The sequence below is a fragment of the Amia ocellicauda genome, chromosome 10 (assembly GCF_036373705.1).
Source record: "Amia ocellicauda isolate fAmiCal2 chromosome 10, fAmiCal2.hap1, whole genome shotgun sequence".
Classification (NCBI taxonomy): domain Eukaryota; kingdom Metazoa; phylum Chordata; class Actinopteri; order Amiiformes; family Amiidae; genus Amia; species Amia ocellicauda.
In genome coordinates, this window is record NC_089859.1 from 22489542 (window position 1) to 22495956 (window position 6415).

A 6415-nucleotide genomic window follows, 5' to 3' on the forward strand; every position below is an offset into this window, starting at 1 on the left:
CAAAAACATGTGTTTCCCAAAACTAAACAACAGCAGCTTGATGATGCAACAGTATGATACAAGTGCACTTTAGATGATTTATCCAGAAAACGTTGAATGCACAGGTGAGAAACTTCAACACATCTCCAATAGTTTGTTACGATTCCTCAGAAGTGTCTTCTCCTATTATTTGATTAATTTTGTGGTGTTGCAGGGATTTGTTTCCAAATGGTATAGTGACTAGCTTGTCTCCTTCTCCCATGAAGGTGATTTTCACACCTTCAGGGGAGGGAGAGAGCAGAAAACAGCCACATACTGTTGAAAGTTAATTTTGGGTCTAAATCGACATGGGACAAGTTCTATTGTTGGGACTTTGTAGGTGTGAGACAGAGGATGATTCACAGCCGTGCATTTCTTAGACGGATGAAGAAGACAGAGACACGTAATCAATTCAACAAAAGAAGAGAAATGACCTTGTGAGCCTCAAGTGGCGGTTGAGTAAAAGCCAGTCCTAGCGATCACAATGCCACTAGTAAACACACGCAAGCAGGAGACGTCTGTGCTATAAAACACTCCTCCCTGTTTCAAATGTACAGCGTGGCGTTCACCGAGGTGTTGGGTTAATGCATGTGTGTCTCAGGATGCTTTATCAGTTTGGGGTAGGTGTGTCGGTGCTCGGACCAGGCGTAGCGCCACTCAGAGAAACGATGAGCCATCACTGTCAAACTGCATCACAGCTGAGCAGAGCAGGAAGGGCCACAGGCGACTTGTGCTCTTCACTGTGATCGAAAGTTCGGGACAAAGCAGAGAAAGTCACCAAACGTCATCTTAGTTCTGGGAAATGCAAACACGGACCAAACTATTTATATTGCTGCCACACCCTGACTGATGAAAGCCGCACACTCGGCTCATTGTACTGGTACGTCTGTCACTTCGCGCTCCCTCCACACCCTTTGGCTTCTCCTGGAAAGAAAGGCCTGTGCTGTTTTTATTTCCTACAGCAACTATAGTGCCACCTGGGGTTCATAAGCGCACATGAGGATACATTTGATTTGAAGAGACTTACTTTTTTAATAACACAATATTTGGTTTATTTTTTGTGCATTTTGGTTTATTGTCTGTTGTGCATGAAACGTACAGATGAATATGTATTATCTATGTGTTTCCATATCTATCAGTCTGCAAGTACCTATCTATTGACCTCGTTACTTTAGTACATGATTTTTAAAGAAACAGGCCTTCCTGCAACCTGTCAAAACAGGCCAGCTCAGCTAGGAATTTTGTTTTCCCCAAAACAAACGCTGGATCATTCCCTGCCTTTTCTTCACACACTTTAGCAAGACATTTCTCACAGTTTCAGTCCTCAGGTGAAACTGACGTCTGCGGCGACCTGTCACTCATGCTGCCTCATGTGACTCATATTTTGGTTTCTCCCTTTGAAGGAAATGCATAACATTATAATGACTTCATTTGAAGAGCAAAGCTATTAATAGACTACCTTCCAGGGGAGTTGTAAATATATGCCCACAACAAGCCTGCTTTCCAGATAATTCGTCTGAGGAAAGAAGCCATCCAGTGCCAAATGATGAGAGATTGATTTTTTTTTTTTGTATGTTGCATGTCAACGAGGACTTTTTCAGCTTTTAAGTTGATAATCAATATTATTTTGTTTCTGATGCTTAAGAATGATATGGGATAAAATTACATGTCTTGGCATGTTAAAGCAGTTGATTCTACTATATAGTTTATTTTATATTGGTTTAGTTTATTGTAATTTATTTAAACTGTTCAATGTTTATTTATTTCATTGTAGTATGTAGATTTATCAATCTATAAAAATATTTAAATAAACATATATATATATATATATATATATATATATATATATATATATATAAGACTGTGTACAGTTCTGGGCTCCACACTTCAAGAAAGATGTCGCTGCTCTAGAGGCAGTTCAGAGGAGAGCAACCAGACTTATTCCAGGTCTGAAGGGAATGTCCTACTGAGAGACTGAGGAACTGAACCTTTTCACCCTGGAACAGAGGAGACTACATGGGGACTTGATTCAAGTCTTCAAAATCATGAAAGGCATCGACCACATCAAACCAGAGGAGCTTTTCCAGATCAGCAGGGACACACGCACCCGGGACACAAATGGAAATTGGGCTTCAAGGCATTCAAGACAGAAAACAGGAGACACTTCTTCACACAGAGAGGCGTCACAATCTGAACAAACTCCCCAGCGATGTGGTAGAAGCTGAAAGTTTGGGAACATTTAAAAATAGACTGGATAGGATCCTTGATCACTCGAATGGCCTCCTATCGATTGTAAACTGTCTTATGTTCTTATTCAGTTCCCAGTCCTTTGGCTCTGCCTTGTGGCCAGAAATGTGAACTGCAGCCACACAGTTTATTCTTAGATCCCAAACAACATCCTGCTTTCATTCACTGCAGCTCTCAGTCTTGGCAAATGCACAGTTCCCAGGTCAACATCAAAGTACTCTGCTATACATGTTTTACTGTTGCTACCAAGTCCTGAAGTACTTTATATAGATTTCTTAAGTCAAGATACAATTTATGCCAAAAAAGAGGATAACTCTATGTCTGTAGTCTGTTCCAGAGAGTTTCTGAATTGCAGTTATCCCTCAGCAGAAGCTTGGTGTGTGACGCCCCGATCAGTAAGTAGAGCAAAGTGATCGAGGCTGACCCTTTTGCACAGACTGATGAAATGTGTGGCAGAGCTGCAGATTATATCAACACTGCCACCGAGGTTTCCTTCTGCTCTGGCCGCTCACTGTACACGCTGTGCCTGTTTTTCCACTGTCATCTGCACATGCTTGTGGTCGCTCATGCATGATGTATTTCTGTATGGGTTCTTTGGCATTATTTGGCAGGTACTGTGTATTTACCATAAAATATATGCTTTAAAAAATAAACAATAAAAACATAAACAGTCAACAATAACTGAAAGGAAGTTGATGGAAAGCTTGAAATCTTTGTTTCTGGTATTTTGTAAATTGTATCGTGTAGAAAAGTATGGCAAAATATCTTACATTGAATTGCAGATGTCTCAATATACAAACAATATATACAATTTGAGATATCCTGAAATGGAGTTAGATTGAGATATCTGCAATTCAACGTAAGACATGTTAAATTGCATTTTGAGATATCTCTAAGTGACAGTTTGACTCGCCCCAGTAAAGCAGCCTTGTTCTGTAAACTTTGTTGTTTTAGTTTCTCCTCAGATTCTCCAACGCTTTTGATTGAACTAGATGTTTTGCCTGTTTCTTTATTTTAGGTACAAAAACACGTTGAAATCTGGGTCACACAGTCAGAACACACACAGGCTTCTCATACAAGCAAAAATCAGTCAACCAGCACCAAGCTGTGCTTAAAACAAACAAAACGGCATTGTTAGACACATCTGATACAGGACATCTTGTTAATAAGTCTCTTGTTAACATGTTGAGTCATGTGCCTGTGCTCAAGACTTTATTGCTCAAAATATTGATTATTTCATTTGATTGTATTTTATCTGTACCAACACACCCTGTACATAGCTTTAAAAAAGCCTTCAAAATTCAACAACAGTAGTAAAGACTCACTACTCATACTGCTCTCACGCTCTTCCAGGGTCAGATGCCAGTCACTGATCTAAGAGTCACATTTAGGTTTGTGGGTTTGGGATTGTTTTTTTCGGCTCCAGTTAGGGCTAGATTTGTGGTTAAAGTTGGGGTTGGGAGTAGAACAGGCAGTAGTCCAGTCACAGGAGATTGACACATTGAAACCCATAGGAAGCGCACAAGAAATTCAGCTGTTCTTCTTGTGATGTATCCTATCAATGTATTTGTGTTGCCATTACCTGCACATGTTTACATATGTATCTTTATATGCTGCAGTTTAATGATTTTATTTTTTGAAATGCTGCCAAGCACATTTATGCACTGGGTGTAACTCTGAACCAAAGCAGGCTCCCAGACTCTGATTTACATTTGATTGTATTTCATAATCTTTGAATGAACCTGTTTATCTCTTGAAATCTAAAGAAATATGTAACTGTGGCATGTGGTGTAGTTTGAACTCGTAATGTGAAACTGAGTCCTAATTATTCATAATAATAATGATTAGAAGAAGAAGAAGAAGAAATATAATTAAATTTTCAGATGTCATCAGATTAATGTACAGGATATACAATGGAGGTACTTCAGTCATGCCGAACTTTCTCTCTCTTTCTCTCTCTCAGCTCTTTCAGTCAGTTCTGCTTTCTTACAACAGAAACCCTAATTAATTTCCTCGCCCGACTGATTGACAGTGACACTTGTTTAGGACCCAGCTGTGCGCCAAGGGAATGCACAGAAACGTCACGACCTGACTAAAGGCAAGGACCTTCTAAAGTATTTTCCTTACATGTATTTTCTCTCTCTTTCCAGCTGTTACTTATCCAAGATGATTCCAGGAAATGTAAATTCTTGGCATTGTTTCTAAAGCCTTAAACTACAGATATTTGTCTCCCCCTACTTGTATAACACAAGGCCTCATTTGTTATGATGGAGTGCAGAAATGTGGACCATCTGGTTTTGACAGTAGTTTTCATTTTCTTGCCTTCACCTCAGGAGACCTTGCCTAAATAGAATCCAACTTCGGGGGAAAAGATGAATCTGTTTCGCCTGCAGTAGATGCTTAAGGCACTGCATTAAAGCTGATCCTATCCAAGCTCCTATTCCCATGACATGTAAGCCTGCCGGTAACTCAAATCTGGCAACTGTCTTAAACTCTCGGGACCCTGGGAAAGGAGCACTTACTGGAGGAGGACACCAGAGGCCGCCATAGTTTTTTCTTTGTGGCCATTGTGCCATTAAAACGAATGCAGTGAGACAATATATTTGTGTATATAATCTGTCTCTTTACCCCTCTCTGCAGCAAAACTTGAATACACACAATGTGGGGGTACCTGGACAATCTTACTAAAGTAGAACTTCGACCACGTGGATGAGAATAAAGTCTACGTGTAAATATTGTGGTGTTTTCGCTTTCAAACAATAAATTATCAGAGGAGAGCCGAAGTGGTCCCCTCTCCCCAATCACTGACCCCGGATCCCACAATGTCCTGCTCACTAACACTCAGATACTCCAGCGATCTGCCCCCCCCCCGCCCACAGATCTGACAGACACACACAAACGCCCTGCAGCCCCTCCGGTCACACAACAGCCCCAGAAGGCAACACTGTAAGTGCGAGGTGATCTCTCCAGAACGCACCCCTCTTTATTAGCGAACACAGCTGCACATACTCCAGGCATTCGGTCATCCACTTTGGCTTTTTATCGGCCAGTGCTGCTGTCTGTTCAGTCTGAATCATTTGCCAGGGCGTTTGTGCACAATGTTAGTTTTTACTCTTCATTCATTCTCATCCTTCAGGGGCTGAGATGAAAACAAGCCCCGTTGTCCGGACTTCTGTGTGATTGAAGTTGTTCAGAATGACAGTGTCTGTGTGTTTAGGGTTAATATCACGCTGAAATCAACCTGTACATATATATATATTGAAACAATTGTAAGTCACTCTGGATAAAGGTGTCTGCTAAGAAATATCATCATAATAATACAGCTCTCTCAGTCAACTACAATGCCCTACAGTGCGAAAGGAGCTGATCTGGCAAGTTTGAATCAAAAGCAAACTTGTTAATGGCTTCCATCTGTGCTATGCTTTAAACTCTCCGTAGTGTTTTCCCTCGCAGACACGGGGGTGTCTCTCAGCCTTGTCTTTTCACAGTCATTAACAGCGTCGGGGTGGGAGAGCAGCTGGGCTTTGTGTTGTGCTGACTGACCTCTGCGAATTATATGGGAGGCTCTGAAGATGGAGAGAGATTTTATCTCGGTCTACCTTTTCCTCCACCGGAGACAAGGGTTACAGACTCTTAGGAACCCGTTCCCAAAATGTTATTTCTCAACACAGTCCCACAGTCTCTGTATGCATTTGTTTTTGTGAGTTTCCTAGGAAGTGGTGTGGTTCTCCCTCAGTGCCCATCTCAAAACGCAGTCCCCTCACGTGGGGTCCTCTCACACGCTGCAGCAACGGCCATTCACATAATGGGAAGGGAAGCAAAGATTATATTGCACTTAGTGGCATGCAGGAGTCAGACACCGACACAATTAATAAGGCCGAAATTGTTGCCCATGAAGAAAACTGAGGCAAAAGTGTAACTTGATATACAAGGTTTTGCCAGCTCTGGTAGGATGTGGTCAGGAAGGATTTATCATGTGATTAAATGGCTGCAAGACTTCATCTGAGACATTTATTACACTCTAAGGGGCCTATGAAATCCACTGTAGGAAGGTATTGGCATTTCAAATGTATCCTAACAATGAAGTATTAATTATTCTGACCTTGTACATTAAATCTTTCCGTTTATACATCAGACGCCAGGGCTGGAA